Source organism: Crotalus tigris, unplaced genomic scaffold (genome assembly GCF_016545835.1).
Source record: "Crotalus tigris isolate CLP2741 ecotype Arizona unplaced genomic scaffold, ASM1654583v1 scf7180000017975.10810073628:1450386, whole genome shotgun sequence".
NCBI classification, from domain to species: domain Eukaryota; kingdom Metazoa; phylum Chordata; class Lepidosauria; order Squamata; family Viperidae; genus Crotalus; species Crotalus tigris.
The window spans coordinates 205,121-225,270 of record NW_024096754.1 but is presented as its reverse complement, the minus strand read 5'-3'; the positions used below and the strand labels follow the sequence as shown (position 1 = coordinate 225,270).

The following is a 20,150-nucleotide window of genomic DNA, read 5'->3' as shown; positions in this document are numbered from 1 at the left end:
CTTTAGACATGAAAGCTGACTGGGTGACTTTGGGCCAATCACCAGGAGACGGTGAGTTCTAGTCCCACCTTAGGCATGGAAGCCAATTGGGTGACTTTTCACCAATCACCAGGAGACAGAGAGTTCTAGTCTCACCTTAGGCATGAAAGCTGACTGGGTGACTTTGAGCCAATCGCTGGGTGACTTTGGGCCAATCACCAGGAGACAGTAAGTTCTAGTCTTGCTTTAGACATGAAAGCTGACTGGGTGACTTTGGGCCAATCACCAGGAGACAGTGAGTTCTAGTCTCGCCTTAGGCATGTAAGCTGGCTGGGTGATTTTGGGCCAATCACCAGGAGACGGTGAGTTCTAGTTCCGCCATAGGCATGAAAGCTAGCTGGGTGACTTTGGGCGAATCACCAGGAGACGGTGAGTTCTAGTCTTGCTTTAGACCTGAAAGCTGACTGGGTGACTTTGAGCCAATCGCTGGGTGACGTTGGGCCAATCACCAGGAGACAGTAAGTTCTAGTCTTGCTTCAGACCTGAAAGCTGACTGGGTGACTTTGGGCCAATCACCAGGAGACGGTGAGTTCTAGTTCCGCCTTAGGCATGTAAGCTGGCTGGGTGACTTTGGGCCAATCACCAGGAGACGGTGCGTTCTAGTCTTGCTTCAGACCTGAAAGCTGACTGGGTGACTTTGGGCCAATCACCAGGAGACGGTGAGTTCTAGTCCCGCCCTAGGCACGAAAGCCGGCTGGGTGACTTGAGAGTCTATAAGCCAATTTTGCAGGAAAAACGATGCTGACTCCCACACCAGATTTTGAATCCCTTCCACGTCCACTTTCAGCCCTGGCTGGGGAATTCTGGGAGTTGAGGTCCACCCATCTTCAAATTGCTGAGCTTGAGAGACACTGCTCTGGACAATCACTCCATTCTATCCAATGTCACTTGTCTGTTTAAAACACAAACATCACAACACCTCTGTGCAGCAATCAACACCCAGATAAGCAGGGGATAACACCCAGATTAATTCCAGACTAATAATCAAGCAATAATCACTACCCCAACGAGGGAACTAACAAGAAGAAAACAACACTCCGACAAACGCTTTCAGGGCAAGCCACTAGTACATAAACAGAGAGCAAACTCCCCTCCCTTCTAGTATAGATGCTGTTCCCTAGTTGGGTCATGAAACGTCTGCAAGGAAACCACCAAACTCAGAGAGCAACAAGGACCCCACAGTTCTCCTCCTCCTCTTCCTCCTCTTCTCCATAAACCCCACTCCCTCCTGCCCTGATGATGTTACCTAGTTGGGTCATGAAACGTCTGCAAGAAAACAACCAAGTACAGAGAGTACCAAGGACCCCACAGTCCTCCTCCTCCTTTTCCATTTACCAAATCCCCTTCCTTCTAACACTGATGATGTTCCCTAGTTGGGTCACAAAACGTCTGCCAGAAAGCCACCCAGCTCAGAGAGCAGTCAGGATCCCCACAGTCCAACCCTGAGCTATAGAGACTCTCTACTATTAATATTTATTTTGTTTATTTCTCAAGATCTGCTCTGCCGTTTCCCATTAGTTCACTTTGTCCATTGAGAAAACACAGAGAGAAAAAGCAGAGGCTACAAGGGGAAACAAGCAGAAAATAAAACAAATATTTGGCCAGGCTGCATTTTCTTCCCAAGCCTCAACTGCACACACGGTTTCCCAAGTCCCACCTGATCCAGAATACAGGAATTCCAGCGTAGAAATGATCTTGCATTGATCTTGGGTGCAAAATTAAGAGTTTCTCTTAGAGATCCCCATATTTGCAACACTTCCTGACGCAGCAAGCTCCTGATTTTTTTTTTAAAAAAATTGGGGGTTACGCCAGTATTTCAATTTTATTTCTATTCAAACTGGAACGGCTTTAGGGTCATGTGAATCGGTCACGCTGGAATATCACCGTTTCAACTGTGTGTGTGTGTGTGTGTGTTTTTCCTTTCTGGGATGGAAAGATTTATTTGTAGCAAGACACCAAAAGAGACAACAAGAGGAGACAACCTCACCCGTGCAATTTTCCATTTGGTGAAACGAAAGCTGGCTTTTAAAAATATCTCCCACGAGGTTGCAAGGTTGGCTGTGGGTCAAACTCAAAGCAGGAAGAAATTTGGTTTGGCTAATTTTCCTCCTTTTCCCAAAACCTGCTGAAAAAGACAGGGTGATTTGTCTCCTGCCAGCCAGCGGTTGCAGAGAGTCCTCGACTTACGACTTAGAGACCGTTCCGAGTCAACAATGGTCCTGGAAAAAAAAGCGACTTACGACGGTTTTTCAGATGACCCTCGCAGCGTTCCCCTGGTCACGTGATCAAAATCTGGATGCTTGACCAGTGACTCACATTTATGACGTTCACAGCATCCCCGAGGGGTTCACGCGATCCCCCTTTTGTGAACTTCTGATAAGCAAAAACACCAGGGAAAGTCAGATTCACTTAACGAGCGTGCTACTAATTTAACAACCGCATTGCTTCACTTAACAACGATCGCAAGAAAGGTCGCAAAAGGGGGCAAAACTGACTTAAGAACTCTCTTGCTTAGCAATAAAAAGTTTTGGGCTAGCTCAGGGGTAGGCAACCTTAGCTCTTTTATGACTCATGGACTTCAACTCCCAGAATTCTTCAGCCAGCATGGGGGAACTATGGCCCCCCTCATGACTTGTGGACTTCAACTCCCAGAATTCCTCAGCCAACAGGAGATGGGAAACCTCTCCCTTTCCCCTCAGCATGGCTGGCTCAAGAATTCTGGGAGTTGAAGTCCACAAGTCATAAAGCGGCCTAGGCCTAGGCCAGGGGTAGGCAACCTTGGCTCTTTTATGACTGGTGGACTTCAACTCCCAGAATTCCTGAGCCAGCATGGGGGAACTATGGTCTCCTCATGACTTGCGGACTTCAACTCCCAGAATTCCTGAGCCAGCATGAGGGAACTATGGCCCCCTCATGATTCGTGGACTTCAACTCCCAGAATTCCTGAGCCAGCATGAGGGAACTATGGCCCCCTCATGACTCATGGACTTCAACTCCCAGAATTCCTGAGCCAGCATGAGGGAACTATGGCCCTTCATGACTCATGGACTTCAACTCCCAGAATTCCTGAGCCAGCCTGGCTCAGCTTGGAAACCTCTCCATTTCCCCTCAGCGTGGCTGGCTCAGGAATTCAGGGAGTTGAAGTCCACCAGTCATAAAAGAGGCAAGGTTGCCTAACCCTACCCAGTCAGCCAGGAATTCTGGGAGTTGAAGTCCACGGGTCATAAAAGAGCCAAGGTTGCCTAGCCCTGGGCTCCACTGTGGTCATAAATCAAGGATCACCCGCAATTTTTCCAGCCAATGCAACAATACGATAAATAGCATTTTACAAAGAGAAATGGAACTGTTCGCGATTGAAAGATGGGATATGGGCCCGCGGGGAGATTTCCCTTGCGAAGAGATCTTTTTTCCTTTCGGAAAAATAATAATAATAATAATAAATAAATAAATAAATAAATCACTTTCCCCCCCCCCTCTGCAATCTGCTTTCTGCAAAGGATCAGATGTTACCCAATTCAACGGAAAGAAATTTGAGAGCCATTATGCAAGAGAGGCAGCAGAGCAGCTGGCTAGGAGGAAGTCAATCCCCTGTGACTTTTTTTTCACCCCTCTCTCTCTTTCTTCCTTGCGCTTCCCATGGACTTTCTCCTCTCTGTCTCTCTCTCTCAGAAAATTCAGTTTAAAAGTTTTGGAAAAGAGTGTGGGAAACGTCCGGTATCCCAGTCAGCCCGAGAGTTTTCATCTTTCAATAGGGAAGCTTTTGCTTTGAAAGAAAGAAAGAAAGAAAGAAAGAAAGAAAGAAAGAAAGAAAGAAAGAAAGAGAAAGAAAGAAAGAAAAAGAAGAAAGAAAGAAAGAAAGAAAGAAAGAGAAAGAAAGGAAAGAAAAGAAGGAAAGAAAGAAAGAAAGGAAGGAAAGAAAGAAAGAAAAAGAAAGAAGAAAGAAAGAAAAAGAAAGAGAAAGAAAGAAAAAGAAAGAAAGAGAAAGAAAGGAAAGAAAGAAAGAAAAAGAAAAAAGAAAGAAGAAAGAGAAAGAAAGAAAGAGAAAGAAAGAGAAAGAAAGGAAAGAAAGAAAGAAAAAGAAAAAAGAAAGAAGAAAGAAAGAAAAAGAAAGAAAAAGAAAGAAGAAAGAAAGAAAGAAAGAAAGAGAAAGAAGAAAAAGAAAGAAAGAAGAAAGAAAGAAAAAGAAAGAAAGAAAGAGAAAGAAGAAAGAAAGAAAGAAAGAAAGGAAGGAAAGAAAGGAAGGAAAGAAAGAAAGAAGAAAGAAAAAGAAAGAAAGAAGAAAGAAAGAAAAAGAAAGAGAAAGAAAGAAAGAAGAAAGAAAAAGAAAGAAAGAGAAAGAAAGAAAGAAAGAAAAAGAAAGAAAGAAAGAAAGAATCAACAAGCTGCCAAGAGAATGGAAAGACAGGCGAACAAGATGAGGGGGTTCCCTGTCCCCCCTTTGATGATCTTCTGACAAGCAAAGCCCATGGGGGAGGCCGGATTCACTCAACCGCCGTGTTACTACTACTACTACTAATAAAGTTGGAAGGGACCTTGGAGGTCATCTAGTCCAACCTCTTGCTCGGGCAGGAAGGCCTATAGGGTTTCCTGCCTGAGCAGGGGGTTGGACTAGAAGACCTCCAAAGTCCCATCCAATTCTGTTATTCTATTCTATTCTGTTCTGTTCTGTAATTCTATTCTATTCTGTATTGTATTACTCTATTCTATTCTATTCTATTCTATTCTATTCTATTCTATTCTATTCTATTCTATAAATGATTGGGGGGCTGGAGGATAAAACATATGACAAACAGCTAAGGGAACCAGATATGTTTGCTTGTTAATCTATTCAATTTCTACGGCTGTCCATCTTAAGTCACTGACCTCTGGGCAGCTTACAGTTTTGTTTAGTCTGTCAAAAAGAAGGTTTAGGGGAGACCTGATTTTTTTTTCTTTATTATTAAATTTATTTGTTTATTAAATTTATTTGCCGCCCTTCTCGCTCTGGGCAGCTTACAAGAGTAAAAGTCACATATATCCAAGGGCAATAAAAATGCAAATTACAAAATGACAGCTGTCTTCCAATATCTGTAGGGCTGCCTCAGGGAAGACGGGGTGGATTTACTCTCCAAAGCCCCTGAAGGCAGGAGAAGAAGCAACGGATGGAAACTAATCAGGGAGAGAAGCAACCTGGAACTAAGGAGAAATTTCCAGACAGTTAGAACAATCAGCCAGTGGAACTACCTGCCTCAAGAAGTTGTGGATGCTCCAACACTGCAAATTTTTAAGAAGAGATTTGACTTTGCTTGTGAAAAGGTCACAAAAGGGGATCACGCCACACCGGGGACGCCGCAACGATATAAATGTGAGTCAATTGCCAAGTGTCTTGAGTTTTGATCACGTGACCATGGGGGGGACGCTGCCAACGGTCGTTAAGTGTGAAAAATAGTCCTCAGTTGCTTTTTGACAGTGCTGCTGTCGCTTTGAAGGGGCCACTAAATGTTGTTGTAAGTCAAGGACTACCTGGATAAGGACTCTTGCCACGGGTATGGGTTGGACTAGAAGACCTCCGGGGTCCCATCCGGCTCTGTCATTCTATCCCACAAAGCTTCTTTCTGCATTTTCAATTCCGGGGCTCAGCAGGCCACAACCGGTGTGAGCTGCACACACACACACACACACACACACACACACACACACGGGCCCCTGTTTTGCGTGCCTTGTGCAAGATTAGGGAACTAAGTGTGCACATCTGCTTTTCTTTGGGCCTTATTTTATTTTTTTTCCAACAATTTAGGAACCTTCGGTAGCTTTCTGAGAAAGTTCTTTCCTTGGAACGGTTCTGAAAAGTAATATTTCCCCACTGCGTAAATTCACTTCGCTTTTTATTTATTTTTTATTTAATTTTTAAGGCCACGTAGGAGGGAGAGATGCCTCTGCCCCGCAACTCTGTCGCACGTCTGCACAATCACAAAATGCAGGTAGTCCTCAACAACCGGTGAGGCCAACGTCCCTGCAGCCAAGCCAGACCTTGGTTCAGTGAGTTTTGCCCCATTGGATGACCTGTTTTTGTGGCGGGCGTTAAGCGAATCACTGCAGCGGTTCAGTTAGTAATCACGGTCATTAAGTGAATCCAGCTCCCCCTCCCGTTGGCTTTGCTTGTCAGAAGTTCGCAAAAGGGGATCGCGTGACCCACCCTCGGGATGCTGCGACCATCATAAGTACAAGCCGGTTGCCGTGCTTCTACATTTTGATCACGTGACCCCTGGGGAATGTGGCAAGGTTTTTCTCTTTTTCTTTCTTTCTTTCTTTCTTTCTTTCTTTCTTTCTTTCTTTCTTTCTTTCTTTCTTTCTTTCTTTCTTTCTTTCTTTCTTTCTTTCTTTTTCTTTCTTTCTCTCCTTTCTCTTTCTTTCTTACATCTATCTCCATTTTTTTCTGTCCCCTTCCTTCCTTCCTTCCACTCTTTCTCCTTCCTTCCTTCCTTCCTTCCTTCCTTTCTTTCTTTCTTTCTTTTTCTTCCTTCCTTCCTTCCTTCCTTCCTTCCTTCCTTTCTCTTCCTTCCTTCCTTTTTCCCTTTCTTTCTCTCTCTTTCTTTCTTTCTTTCTTTCTTTCTTTCTTTCTTTCTTTCTTTCTTTCTTCTTTCCCCTCCCTCCCTCCCTTTCTTTCCTTTTCTTTCTTCCTTCCTTTTCTTTCTTTCTTTCTTTCTTTCTTTCTTTCTTTCTTTCTTTCTTTCTTTCTTTCCTTCCTTCTTCTTTCCCCTCCCTCCCTTTCTTTCCTTTTCTTCCTTCCTTTCTTTCTCTTCCTTCTTTCTTTCTTTCTTCTTTCCTTCCTTCCTTCCTTCCTTCCTTCCTCTTCCTTCCTTCCTTTTTCCCTTTCTTTCTCTCTCTCTTTCTTTCTTCCTTTCTTTCTTTCTTTCCTTCTTCTTTCCCCTCCCTCCCTTTCTTTCCTTTTCTTCCTTCCTTTCTTTCTCTTCTTTCTTTCTTTCTTTCTTTCTTTCTTTCTTTCTTTCTTTCTTTCTTTCTTCTTTCCTTCCTTCCTTCCTTCCTTCCTTTCTCTTCCTTCCTTCCTTTTTCCCTTTCTTTCTCTCTCTCTTTCTTTCTTCCTTCCTTTCTTTCTTTCTTTCTTTCTTTCTTTCTTTCTTTCTTTCTTTCTTTCTTTCCTTCTTCTTTCCCCTCCCTCCCTTTCTTTCCTTTTCTTCCTTCCTTTCTTTCTCTTCCTTCCTTCTTTCTTTCTTTCTTTCTTCTTTCCTTCCTTCCTTCCTTCCTTCCTTCCTCTTCCTTCCTTCCTTTTTCCCTTTCTTTCTCTCTCTCTCTTTCTTTCTTTCTTTCTTTCTTTCTTTCTTCTTTCCCCTCCCTCCCTTTCTTTCCTTTTCTTCCTTCCTTTCTTTCTCTTCCTTCTTTCTTTCTTTCTTTCTTTCTTTCTTCTTTCCTCCCTCCCTTCCCCTCCTTCCTTCCTTTTCTTTTTCTCTTTCTTTCTTTCTTTCTTTCTTTCTTTCTTTCTTTGTTTCTTTCTTTCTTTTTCTTTCTTACATGGTTTTTCATTTTTTCTCTCCGTCCCCTTTCTTTCTTTCTTTCTTTCTTTTCTTTCTTTCTTTTCTTTCTTTCTCTCCTTTCTCTTTCTTTCTTACATCTATCTCCATTTTTTTCTGTCCCCTTCCTTCCTTCCTTCCTTCCTTCCTTCCTTCCTTCCAGTCTTTCTCCTTCCTTCCTTCCTTCCTTCCTTCCTTCCTCTTTCTTTCTTTCTTTCTTTCTTTCTTTCTTTCTTTCTTTCTTTCTTTCTTTCTTTCTTTCTTTTTCTTCCTTCCTTCCTTTCTTTCTCTTCCTTCCTTCCTTTTTCCCTTTCTTTCTTTCTTTCTTTCTTTCTTTCTTTCTCTCCTTTCTCTTTCTTTCTTACATCTATCTCCATTTTTTTCTGTCCCCTTCCTTCTTTCCTTCCTTCCTTCCTTCCTTCCTTCCTTCCTTCCTTCCTTCCTTCCACTCTTTCTCCTTCCTTCCTTCCTTCCTTCCTTCCTCTTTCTTTCTTTCTTTCTTTCTTTTTCTTCCTTCCTTCCTTTCTTTCTCTTCCTTCCTTCCTTTTTCCCTTTCTTTCTTTCTTTCTTCTTTCCCCTCCCTCCCTCCCTCCCTCCCTTTCTTTCCTTTTCTTTCTTTCTCTTTCTTTCTTTCTTTCTTTCTTTCTTTCTTTCTTTCTTTCTTTCTTTTCTTTCCTTCTTCTTTCCCCTCCCTCCCTTTCTTTCCTTTTCTTCCTTCCTTTCTTTCTCTTCCTTCTTTCTTTCTTTCTTTCTTTCTTTCTTTCTTTCTTTCTTTCTTTCTTCTTTCCTCCCTCCCTTCTCTTCCTTCCTTCCTTTTCTTTCTTCTTTCTTTCTTTCTTTCTTTCTTTCTTTCTTTCTTTCTTTCTTTCTTCTTTCCCCTCCCTCTTTCCTTCCTTCCTTTCATCTCCTCTTTCCTTCTTTCTTTCTTTCTTTCTTTCTTTCTTTCTTTCTTTCTTTCTTTCTTTCTTTCTTCTTTCCTCCCTCCCTTCTCTTCCTTCCTTCCTTTTCTTTCTTCTTTCTTTTTCTTTCTTTCTTTCTTTCTTTCTTTCTTTCTTTCTTTCTTTCTTTCTTTCTTTCTTTCTTTCTTTCTTCTTTCCCCTCCCTCTTTCCTTCCTTCCTTTCATCTCCTCTTTCCTTCTTTCTTTCATTTCTTCGCTTCTTTCACTCTTTATTAGTTTGTGATCATTTTTTTTAAATATGACTAACATTCACAAGTCCCCTTTCCCAGCGCCGCTGTGACTTCGAACGGTCGCTAAACGAACCGTTGTAAACCTACTTGAATGGCAAGCCCTCCTGCTCGGTCACACGGTTGTTAAGCGAATCCTGCTTCCCTCGTAGGCTTTGCTTGCCAGAAGGTCGCAAAAGGCAGCGGGGGGGGGGGGAATCACGTGACCTTCTGGGACTCTGCAACAGTCATAAGTACAAGCCAGTTGCCCAGCATTCGAATGGGGATGGAGCAACGGTCGTAAGGGTGAAACCCCGTCATAAGTCACTATTTTTTTCAGTCGTAACTTCGAACGGCAGCTGTAATAAGGTCGGGCAAAGGGTGGCAAAGACGACGGCGGAGTCTTTATCTGAGATTCCATCAGATAAATGCAGGCGCAGCCCAGACTTCTCCATCCCTGGGAGGACACCGGTGCCTCTCTGCGTGAGTCAGCCCCTTTGGCTGCCCTCCTCTTAATTTCGGAGCGATGACCGAGCCCATGAGTCACGGCCAGCAGCAGCCAGGGTGGAGGCCCTCCCGAAACAGGAGGTGGGGGTGCCACCCAAACAGAAAAGACAACAAAACAACCAGCGGAACAGCCAGAGAGTCACCCGGTTTTTTTTTATTATGATTATTTTGGGAAAGGAGTCTGCTTGCCCAGGAAAAAAAATCTTTCCCCTGCAGGGGCAGGAGGGGTTAGTAAAGAGAGCCTGCAGGCTCCCCATGCTGCCCCCCCCCCGTCCAGTTCCCTTTTCTTAACTGCCCCTTAAAATAAATGTTCTGAAGTGGTTTAGAAAGGAACTAAAAATGAACGCAAACTAATAAAGAGTGAAAGAAGCAAAGAAATGAAAGAAAGAAGGAAAGAGAAGATAGATGGAAGGAAGGAAGGAAGGAAGGAAGAAAGAAGAGAAAGAGGAAGGAAGGAGAATGAGAGGAAGGAAGGAAGGAAGGAAGGAAGGAAGGAAGGAAGGAAGGAAGAAGAGAAAGAGGAAGGAAGGAGAATGAGAGGAAGGAAGGAAGGAAGGAAGGAAGGAAGGAAGGAAGGAAGGAAGAAAGAAGAGAAAGAGGAAGGAAGGAGAATGAGAGGAAGGAAGGAAGGAAGGAAGGAAGGAAGGAAGGAAGGAAGGAAGGAAGGAAGGGGACAGAGAAAAAATGGAGATAAATGTAAGAAAGAGAAAGAAGAAAGAAAGAAAAAAGAAAGAAAGGGGAGGGAGGGAGAAAGAAAGAAAGAAAGAAAGAAGAGAAAGAAAGGGGACAGAAAAAATTAAGATTGATATAAGAGAAAAAGAAAATAAAGAAAGAAAGATGGAAGAAACAAAGGAAGGAAGGGAGACAAAGAAAAAATGGAGATAAATGTAAGAAAGAAAGAGAGGAAAGGAAAAGAAAGAAAGAAAGGGAAGGGAGGGAGGGAGGACAAAAGAAAGAAAGAAAGGAGAGAAAGAAAGGGGACAGAGAAAAAATGAAGATCGATATAAGAAAGAAAAAGAAAAAAAGAAAGAAGGAAGGAAGGAAGGAAGGGAGACAAAGAGAAAAAATGGAGATAAATGTAAGAAAGAAAGAGAAAGAGGGAAAAAAGAAAGAAAGGGAAGGGAGGAAGAAAGAAAGAAAGAAAGAGAAAGGGGATAGAGAAAAAATGAAGATCGATATAAGAAAGAAAAAGAAAGAAAAGAAGGAAGGAAGGGAGAGAAAAAATGGAGATAAAGAAAGAAAAAGAAAGAAGAGAAAGGGAGAAAGGTTAAAAAGTGCAGAAAGAGAGAATGAAAAAGAAAGAGAAAAAAAGGAGACTTCCAATTTCTTCTTCTTCCTCTTCAGAAACAGGAGCCCATTTATAATAATCACTCTTACTTTTGGATTCCAAAAAAGCCGCTCCCTTCTTCCTCTTCTCCAGGCTCCCCTACTTCTCCAGAGCCAGGTCGGGAAGGCACCCCCTGCTGCTTCGTGCCACCAGGCCGGCTTCCACTCAGGCGTGGGCCCAGCGGGCTCCCTGCCCTCCTTCCGGCGCGGGCAAAACGGGGGCAAAGTCTCTTCTCTTTTTCCAGACCAGAAACCCCCCCCCCCTTGCCCTGCCTGAGAAAAGTGCTCGCTTCTCTTTCTTCTGCCCACTTCTCCTTCTCGGTATCTCAAAGTCTGCGAGAGCCGGGCCGAACCCCCAAAACACAACCACATCCACAGGTTGTTGTCCAAAATAAAAAACGGGTCGCCACTTCACTTTTCCATTTGTTCTTTGGTTGCGTTTCAGTTTTTTTGCTCTGGGAGATTTCTTTCTTTCTTTTTCTTTCTTTCTTTCTTTCTTTCTTTCTTTCTTTCTTTCTTTCTTTCTTTCCTTCTTTTCTTTCTTTCTTTCTGTCTTTCTCCCTCACTCCCTCATTCCCTTCCTTCCTTCTTTCCTTCTTTCTTTCTGCTTCCTTCCTTCCCTGTTTCCATATTTCCTTCTTTTTCTCTCCCCCTCCCTCCCTCCCTCTTTTTCCTTCCTTCCTTCCTTCCTCCCTTCCTTCCTTCCTTCTTTTCCTTCTTTTCTTTCTGTCTGTCTTTTTCCCTCACTCCCTCATTCTTTCTCCCTTCCTTCCTTCCTTCCTTCCTTCCTTCCTTCCTTCCTTCCTTTCTGCTTCCTTCTTTTCCTTCTTTTCTTTCTGTCTGTCTTTTTCCCTCACTCCCTCATTCTTCCTTCCTTCCTTCCTTCCTTCCTTCCTTCCTTCCTTTCTGCTTCCTTCCTTCCCTGTTTCCATATTTCCTTCTTTTTCTCTCCCCCTCCCTCCCTCCCTCCCTATTTTTCCCTTCCTTCCTTCCTTTCTTCCTTCCTTCCTTTCCGTCCTTCCTTCCTTCCTTTCTTTCTTTCTTTCTGTCTGTCTTTCTCCCTCACTCGCTCATTCCCTTTCTTTCTTTCTTTCTTTCTCTCTCCTTCCTTCCTTCCTTCCTTCCTTCCTTCCTTCCTTCCTTCCTTCCTTCCTTCCTTCCTGTATCCTCCTCTCCTGCTGCACGTGGTGATCTTATTGGGATTTGTACAAGTGATAATTCACCCCAGATTAAAAAGATTAAAAAGGGTCACTTACTTAAAACCTAGAATCAAAAGGGGTCTAGTAGCACCTTTTCCCACAATTTTTTATTAAAGGCAACAGCTCGGAGAAACGATTACACTTTTTATAAAATGTGTTGAATAGAGCAAGTTTTATGCCACAAAAATAAAACAGGCATTTCATGTTATCAAGTACAAACACAAGATTTCAATTTTGCTTCCAAAATCCCTGAGTTTTGCTTCCCGTAGGTAAGAAAGAAAAGAAAGAGAAAGGGAAAAAAGAAAGAGAAAGGAAAAGAAATGGAAAGTGAGAGAAAGCGAGAGAGAAAGAAAAACAGAAAAGAGAAAGGGAGAGAAACCGAACATAAGAAAAGAGAAAAAAAGGAAAAGAGAAAGAGAAAGGAAAGAGAAAGAAAAAGAAATGAAAAGTGAGAGAGAGAATGAAAGAGAGAGAGAGAAAAGAAAGAAAGGGAGAGAAAGAAAGGAAAATAAGAGAAAGAGAAAAAAGGAAAAGAGAAAGAGAAAGAAAGGAAAGAAAAAGAAAAAGAAATGAAAAGTGAGAAAGAGAAAGAAAAACAGAGAAAAGAGAAAAGGAGAAAGAGAAAGGAAAAGGAAAAGAAAAGAAAGAAAAAGAAATGAAAAGTGAGAGAAAGAATGAAAGAAAGGGAGAGAAAGAAAGGAAAGTAAGAGAAAGAGAAAGGAAAAGGAAAGAAAAAACTGAAAGAGAGGGAGAGAAAAAGAAAAGGAAGGACAGAAGGAAGGAAGGAAGGAGACAGAAGGAAAAAAGAAGAGAAAGCTTCCACTTGTCAACATCAAGCTAAATCATCCTAATAAACCTGCCTAATAAAGCATGTTTTGACCTGTGGGAAGAAACAGAATAGATCGTTTGCCTGATCTTCCCAGAGAAAGTTCCAGAATCTGGGAACGCGTCTCTTACTTTCCCAGGCTAAAGTAACCCCAACCTAGGAAAAAGGCCCTGAAGCCCCCAGCCCCCCCCCCCAAAAAAACCCCAAAGCAAGATTGAAAAACCTGTCTGGCCACATAACCTGCAAGTCGCCCATCCTCACCGTGACTTTTCAAGGGTAGACTGCTCTTGAACACGGAGCTTGCCCGCTAAGGTTTGGTTCCTGAAAGCACCGCCTTTTGCAGCCTGAGGCCTGCCACCAATGACTTGACACTGTCCTGACCCCTCCCTCCTCCCCCCCATCAACCCCCCAGCCCCCTCCCCCCCAGCCCCTTATCAAAACCCGAGAAAGAATAGAGTGAAACCGCAAATAAACCCACAACTTTTGAAAGTTTGTCTTTCCAACTGGGAGGCGATAAGAATCCCGGATTAAATCAAGAAATCCACACGTATTCACACACCTAATCAAAGGCAAAGACACTTGGGGGTGGGGAGGGAGAGGAAGGAAGTGGGGGGGGGAAATGAGGTGGCCTGCATACCCGTCGGAAGAGATCAGATGCAGAAAAACCGAACAGGGCTGGAGTTATAGGCAACATCCAAGGCCTTGCAAAGGTGACCTGATCTTCTTTTCAAGTTGGTTCTCTCCCCCCCCCCCCAAGCAGGAGAACCGGGTGCAAAGATATGACTTTCAAATAAACAAATGAATCAAAAGGCTTTATGGGCGCTGGGTGGTCTCTGAGCTTTGGGGGCTTTCTGCAGACGTTTCATGACCCAACTAGGTGATATAGTCAGGGTTAGAAGGGAGAGTGTTTGGGGAAAGGAGGAGGAGGAGGAGGAGGAGGAGAGCTACTGTGGGGTCCTTGGTGCTCTCGGAGCTGGGTGGTTTTCTTGCAGACGTTTCATGACCCAACTAGGTGATACAGTCAGTGCTAGGGGGTTTGCTGAAAGGAGGAGGAGGAGGAGGAGGACGACGACGACGACTGTGGGGTCCTTGGTGCTCTCTGAGTTGGGTAGTTTTCTTGCAGACGTTTCATGACCCAACTAGGGAACATCATCAATGCTAGAAAGGAGGAGAAAGGAGGTGAAGGAAGGAAAGAAGGAAGGAAGGAAGGAAGGAAGGAAGGAAGGAAGGAAGGAAGGAAGGAAGGAAGGAAGGAAGGAAGGAAGGAAGGAGAACTATGGGGTCCTTGGTGCTCTCTGAGCTGGGTGGTTTTCCTGCAGACATTTCATGACCCAACTAGGTGATACAGTCAGTGCTAGGGGGGTTGCTGAAAGGAGGAGGAGGAGGAGGAAGAGGAGGAGGAGGAGGAGGACTAAGACTGTGGGGTCCTTGGTGCTCTCTGAGCTGGGTAGTTTTCTTGCAGACGTTTCATGACCCAACTAAGTGATACAGTCAGTGCTAGAAGGGAGGGGGTTTGCTGAGGAGGAGGAGGAGGAGGAGGAGGAAGAGAAGGAGGAGGAAGAGGAGGAGGAGGAGGACTGTGAGGTCCTTGGTGCTCTCTGAGCTGGGTAGTTTTCTTGCAGACGTTTAATTACCCAACTAGGTGACATCATCAGTGCTACAAGGGATTGAACAAGCCCTACTTCCCTCTAGCACTGATGATGTTAACTACTTGAGTCATGAAACGTCTGCAAAAGACATACCAAGCTCAAGACACACCAAGAACCCTCCTCCCCCTCCTCCTTTCCACAAACTCCCTCCCTCCTTGCACTGATGAAGTTACCTAGTTGGGTCATGAAACGTCAGCCAGGAAGCCAGAGAGCACCAAGTACCACCTCCTCCTCCTCCTCCTCCTCCTCCTCCTCCGATGATGTCTCCTCGTTGGGTTCCCAGCCCAGCTCAGAGAGCACCCAGGACCCATCACTCGAACCCTGATCCACAAAAGGCCTTTAGCGTTTTGTGTCCCTGCTGATTAAACAACAACTTCTTGCAAATTAGACCCCGAAAATGTCCTCGTTCAACATCCCACCTATCAAATTAATAAGTAAACAAATCAATGTTAACGGAAGCCAAGGCACTCATTGATTTCTCGCTGTGCTCCAAACAAGCACAGGATAAAAACACAATCGGTACCGCAAAACAATAGTTTAACAACACAGCAGAGCTTCTAGTTTGGAAAGGGCCACATTCAAACCAGCCTTTGTGCATTCCAGTTAATGTTCTTTTTCCCCCCAAAAGAAATCACATTGGCTTGTGAGAACTCAGCTAACCCGGGTCCAGCTACGAATATTTTTTGCCCTGGGGGGGGGGGCACAAGGAGCCTCTCTCGTTGTAGAAAAAGAGAATAATTTTAACCACACACACGCACACTGTGGCAGTGAGGATCAGCTTTGCAAAACTCAAACGACAGACAATCCGCATTCCCAGGGCTGCAGGTCAACAAACCTTCATGTAACCGCGATGGAGCTTGCCCCGGATCTGTTCATCCAAATGTTGGCTTTTCCCCTTACCCCCCCCCCCTCGTCCGAACCAGCTTATGTAGATCAAACGCAAAGCAGGCAGCGAAGAGAGCAACCCCGGCCGAGCCATCCAAGCTGCGCAGTTGCCCCAAGTGGGGAGGTGCATAGGATCCCGCGCAAAGCCACTTTGCGAAGGGCGCCTGGCCAGAGCGAGGGCGCGCAGCGGGGACGTCCCGGGGACCCTTCTGCCCCTCTGTTCTTTGCCCCGCCCACTTTTCCAGGCAATCCCGCGTGTGTGTGTGTGTGTGTGTGTGTGTGCGCGCGTGTGCGTGTGTGTGTGTGTGTGTGGCTTGTCTCCTTGGAAGAAGCGCCCCGTCGGGAGACCCCGCTGGAAGGACGCGCACGGCCGCCCTCTTCCTCCTCCCCCCTTACGACCTGGTGCCCCCCTCTTCCTCCGCGGGACTACAACTCCCATCGCCCCGGCCAGCCCCCCCACCCCCCCAGTAGCACCCGACGGAGTGCTTCCCTCTACCGGGTTGGATAGCCCTGTTGCGCGAAGACGGGGTCCGAGGGGGTGCGAAACTCGGGGTTCACTTAGGTGGGGCCCCCCTGCCTGGTCCCTCAATGCCCACCCCCCCCCCCGCCGGCAAACCGACGATGCCGGCTGATGGGACGAGGGTGGGGGGAGGAAAGAAGAAAGGGCGTCTGGGTCGGAAGGATCGGGCCGGGACGGAGGGAGGGGCAGCCGGGACCCAAATAAGGACCCCCGCCCCTTCTTTCACATCTCCCCCCCCCCAAACAAACGATGGGACGGGAAGGCAGGAGGAAAGGGGGGCTGGCTTCCAGGCATCGGGCCGGGAGCGAGGGAGGGGGGCATCGGGGGCCCCAGATGGGGACCCCCGCCCCGTCCCTCCATTCCACCCCCCCCCAAACTGATGGGACAAGCAGGCAAGGAAGAGGGAAGGCAGACTGGGTCCCAAGCATGGGGCCTGGAGCGAGGGAGGGGGACATGGGGGGGCGCCCCGTCCCTCAATCCCACCACCCCCAAACAGACGGGGCGCGTGCCCCCCCCCCGCTGGAACGAGGCGGGAAGGCAGGAAAGAGGAAGGGGAGGCTGGCTTCGAAGGAAGGGGGGTGAGCGAGGGAGGGGGCAAGATGGAGACCCCCGCCCCGTCCCTCAATTCCACCCCCCCACCCCCCCAAACACATTAGCCGGCTGATGGGACGGGGCGGGAAGCTAGGAAAGAGGAAGGGGCGGCTGGCTTCGAAGAAGGGGGGGTGAGCGAGGGAGGGGGCAAGAGGGAGACCCCCGCCCCGTCCCTCAATTCCACCCAACCCCCCCCCCAAACACATTACGCCGGCTGAAGGGACGGGGCGGGAAGCTAGGGAAGAAGAAAGGGGGGGGGTGGCTGCGAAGGAGGGGGGGAGCGAGGGAGGGGGCAAAATGGAGACCCCCGCCCCGTCCCTCAATTCCACCCCCCTAAATGCATCACGCCGGCTGATGGGACGGGGGGAGGGAAGCTAGGGAAGAGGAAGGGGCGGCTGGCTTCGAAGGAGGGGGGGTGAGTGAGGGAGGGGCCAGCTGGGGCCAAGAGGGGGACCCCCGCCCCGCCAAGAGGGGGACCCCCTTCCCCCAATTCCACCCCCCCAATGCATCACGCCGGCTGATGGGACGGGGGGGGGAAGCTAGGGAAAAGGGGGCCTGGCTTCGGAGGATCGGGGAGGGAGGGGGCAGCCTGGGGGGGCCACAGATGGAGACCCTCCCCCCGCCGACGGCCAGACCGGGGGTCCCGCGCCCACCTGGAGCCTCGCAGAGCGACCGCGCCTCCGCCACCGCGGGGGGCTCGACAGCGGAGCCGGGTCGGGACGGAGCCGGGACCGGACCGGGCAGGGGCGCCGTCTAGCCCAACCGAGCCGTCGCTCACTCACCTGATCGGCCAGCCGGGCCGCCGAGCTTCCGCAGGGAGGAGTCGCGCCGGACCGCCCCCGACGACGGGCCGGCAGGTGCCTCCCTTCCGGGCCGGGCGGTGCCGCGGAGCGCTGCGGAGCGCAGCCGGGGAGCCCTGCGGGGGTCGCGGGACGCTGCCGGGGCTCGGGGGGGGGGCGGCAGCTGCGCCTCTGGGGCCGGGAAGCCCGGCTGGGGCTGCGGAGCGGGAGGCAGGGCGTCCCAGCTCGGGCGCAGGAGAAAGACAACCCGGCTTAGATCCGGGTTCCCCTCCACCGGGACGGGGAACCTCCGGAGGGGAGGGGTCTCTCCAGCTTGGTAACTTTCAGGTGGGTGGACGTCAACTCCCAGAATTCCCCTGCCAGCATGCTTTAAGAGGAGTGGATTTCAACTCCCAGAATTCCCTGGTCTGCATGCTTTAAGAGGGGCGGACTTAACTCCCAGAATTCCCCTGCCAGCATGCTTTAAGAGGGGCGGACGTAACTCCCAGAATTCCCCTGCCAACATGCTTTAAGAGGGGCGGACCTAACTCCCAGAATTCCCCTGCCAACATGCTTTAAGAGGGGCGGACGTAACTCCCAGAATTCCCCTGCCAGCATGCTTTAAGAGGGGCGGACGTAACTCCCAGAATTCCCCTGCCAGCATGCTTTAAGAGGGGTGGACTTAACTCCCAGAATTCCCCTGCCAGCCTGCTTTAAGAGGAGTGGACTTCAACTCCCAGAATTCCCCTGCCAGCATGCTTTAAGAGGGGTGGACTTAACTCCCAGAATTCCCCTGTCAGCATGCTTTAAGAGGGGTGGACGTAACTCCCAGAATTCCCCTGCCAACATGCTTTAAGAGGAGTGGACTTAACTCCCAGAATTCCCCTGCCAACATGCTTTAAGAGGGGTGGATTTCAACTCCCAGAATTCCCTGGTCTGCATGCTTTAAGAGGGGCGGACTTAACTCCCAGAATTCCCCTGCCACCTTGCTGTCCACCATCCAAAGTTGCCAAGCTTGAGCGACATGGCTCCAGGCACTGGGAAATGGCCTCAAAAGCTTCTCATAGCTGACCCAAGCAAGTTGCTATATTAAAAGAGGAGGGGGGAAGCAGGCAGGAGCCCAAGGCAGCCCCCCCCAGAGCAAAACCTCTGGGTTGATTGACTGATTCTCTCCCACCGTGGAGGAAGGAAGTGCGGGGGGGCTGCTTTTCTGCAATGCTCAGTCACCTGGACTGACGTGTTTTATAAATGCATAAATATATCAGAATTGATATTTGATATTCTTGCCCTTAAAATGTCACTGGATGGACCTGGAACGTCAAGAGGAGCAGATCTCAGTTTGCAAAAAAGTTGCATTGTTTATTGATTTTATTTATTGGTATCCCTTTTTTTATTTTTACAAATAGCCCAATAATCATACCCAACGTACCTTCCTCCACCTCTTTCTGTTCCTTACAACAACGACCCTGTGAGGTGGCTTGGGCTGAGAGAGAGAGAGGAATTGGCCCATCGCCCAGCCGGCTTGCGTACCTAAGGTGAGACTAGAACTCACGGTCTCCTGGTTATTGATGCAAAGTCACCAAGCCAGTTTTCAGGCCTTAAGGCAGAACTAGAACTCACTGTCTCCTGGTGATTGACTCAAAGTCCCCCAGCCAGCTTTTTTATACCTAAGCCAGCTTTGATGCCTGAGTCAGGACTAGAACTCACTCTCTCCTGGGGATTGGCCCAAAGTCATCCAGTCGGCTTTCATACCTAAGGTGACACTAGAATTCACCGTCTCCTGGTGGCTGGACCAAAGTCACTCAGCTGGCTTTTCACGCCTGAACTAGAACTCACCGTCTTCCACTGATTGACCCAAAGTTGCCCAGCCAGCTTTTTTTTATATCTAAGCCAGCTTTGATGGAACAATTAGGACTAGAACTCACCATCTCCTGTTCATTGGCCCAAGGTCACCCAGGCTGAAGCTGGACCCAAATTTGGGATGCAACTAAATTCTTATGAGCAGTTTTTTTTTATTGAAAAGTTTTATACAAGTTTTTAACAATATCCCCCCCTAAAATAACCCCCTCCCTCCCTCCCCCCCACTCACTTCCCAGAGCTGGTTACAAGGTTACAAATAAACAAACAAATTCTAAATAAACTTATCCAACTATACAAATAACAAAATCAGTAATGTACTTTAACTCGAATACAAAACAAATTTAAGCAAATAATATATATATATATATATATATATATATATATATATATATATATATATAAACAATATAAGCAATTCCAAATTAAAAAACTAAAAATTATTCATAATCTAAATAACACTTTTTAATCCCATATCAACTCTATTTACTCTACATATAATTTATCCCTCTTTTCCACGCTGAGGTGTATATTTCTTTTAAACAACCATTCATCCATAATAAACATAAAATTTTCCTTCCAGTATAACCCAACCAACAAACTTAAATTCGATAAACTTGGCTATTTGCTTTTTTCCCACCCCTAAGTAAATCTATTAATACCCTCCTGCTTAAGAAGTTACCATTCATCTTAATCACAGAGATCATTAGAATTTAAATTCTTTTTTACATTTACCAATTCTTATGAGCAGTTTTGTAATCCAACTCCTGAACATGTTCAAGCAGAGGCCACTTGAGGCTTTTACCAGGATTCCTGGTCTGAGCAAGGGGGGGGGATAGGCTAGATGATCTCTGGGTTGCCTTCCAATTTTAGGACTTAGGACCTCGGCTGAGCCCCAAAGTTTCTGTTGCTAAGCAAGTCAGTGGTTAAGTGAACTTTGCCCCATTTTACGAGCTTTTTTGCCACCGTTGTTAAACGAATCATAGAATTTCGTAAGTTAAACAACTTGGTCGTTAAGTGAGTCCGGCTTGCCCACTGACTTGCTGGAAGGTCGAAAAAGGGGATCACGTGACACCCCCCCTCCCAGACTCTGCAACCGTCAGGAATAAGAACCAGTTTGCCAAGGGTCCCAATTTTGATCGCCTGACCCTGGGGATGTGGCAGGTTGCTAAGTGTGAAAAACATCGTAGCTTTCAACGGTCACTAAACAAAGCGCCGTTAAGTCGAGAACTAGCTTTGGAAGAGAAAGGGGAATGCCAGCTGCTCTTTCTCAAGAGAAGGGCCCTGGCAAGGAAACCA

At 46.9% G+C, this 20,150-nt stretch overlaps 1 protein-coding gene across 2 annotated transcripts in view; it reads right to left on the bottom strand.

The window, feature by feature from the left end:
• IRF5 (interferon regulatory factor 5) overlaps nucleotides 1-17,081 on the bottom strand; it is a 41,425-nt gene extending 24,344 nt beyond the window's left edge. The window contains exon 1 of one of the 2 annotated variants that reach the window (XM_039345714.1): nucleotides 16,998-17,081. The gene's annotated coding sequence lies outside the window, so the exon portion shown is untranslated. Of the gene's footprint in view, nucleotides 1-16,868 lie in introns of both variants that reach the window. The other variant, XM_039345713.1, reaches the window with a different exon arrangement.
• Between the last annotated feature and the right edge of the window lie 3,069 nt (nucleotides 17,082-20,150).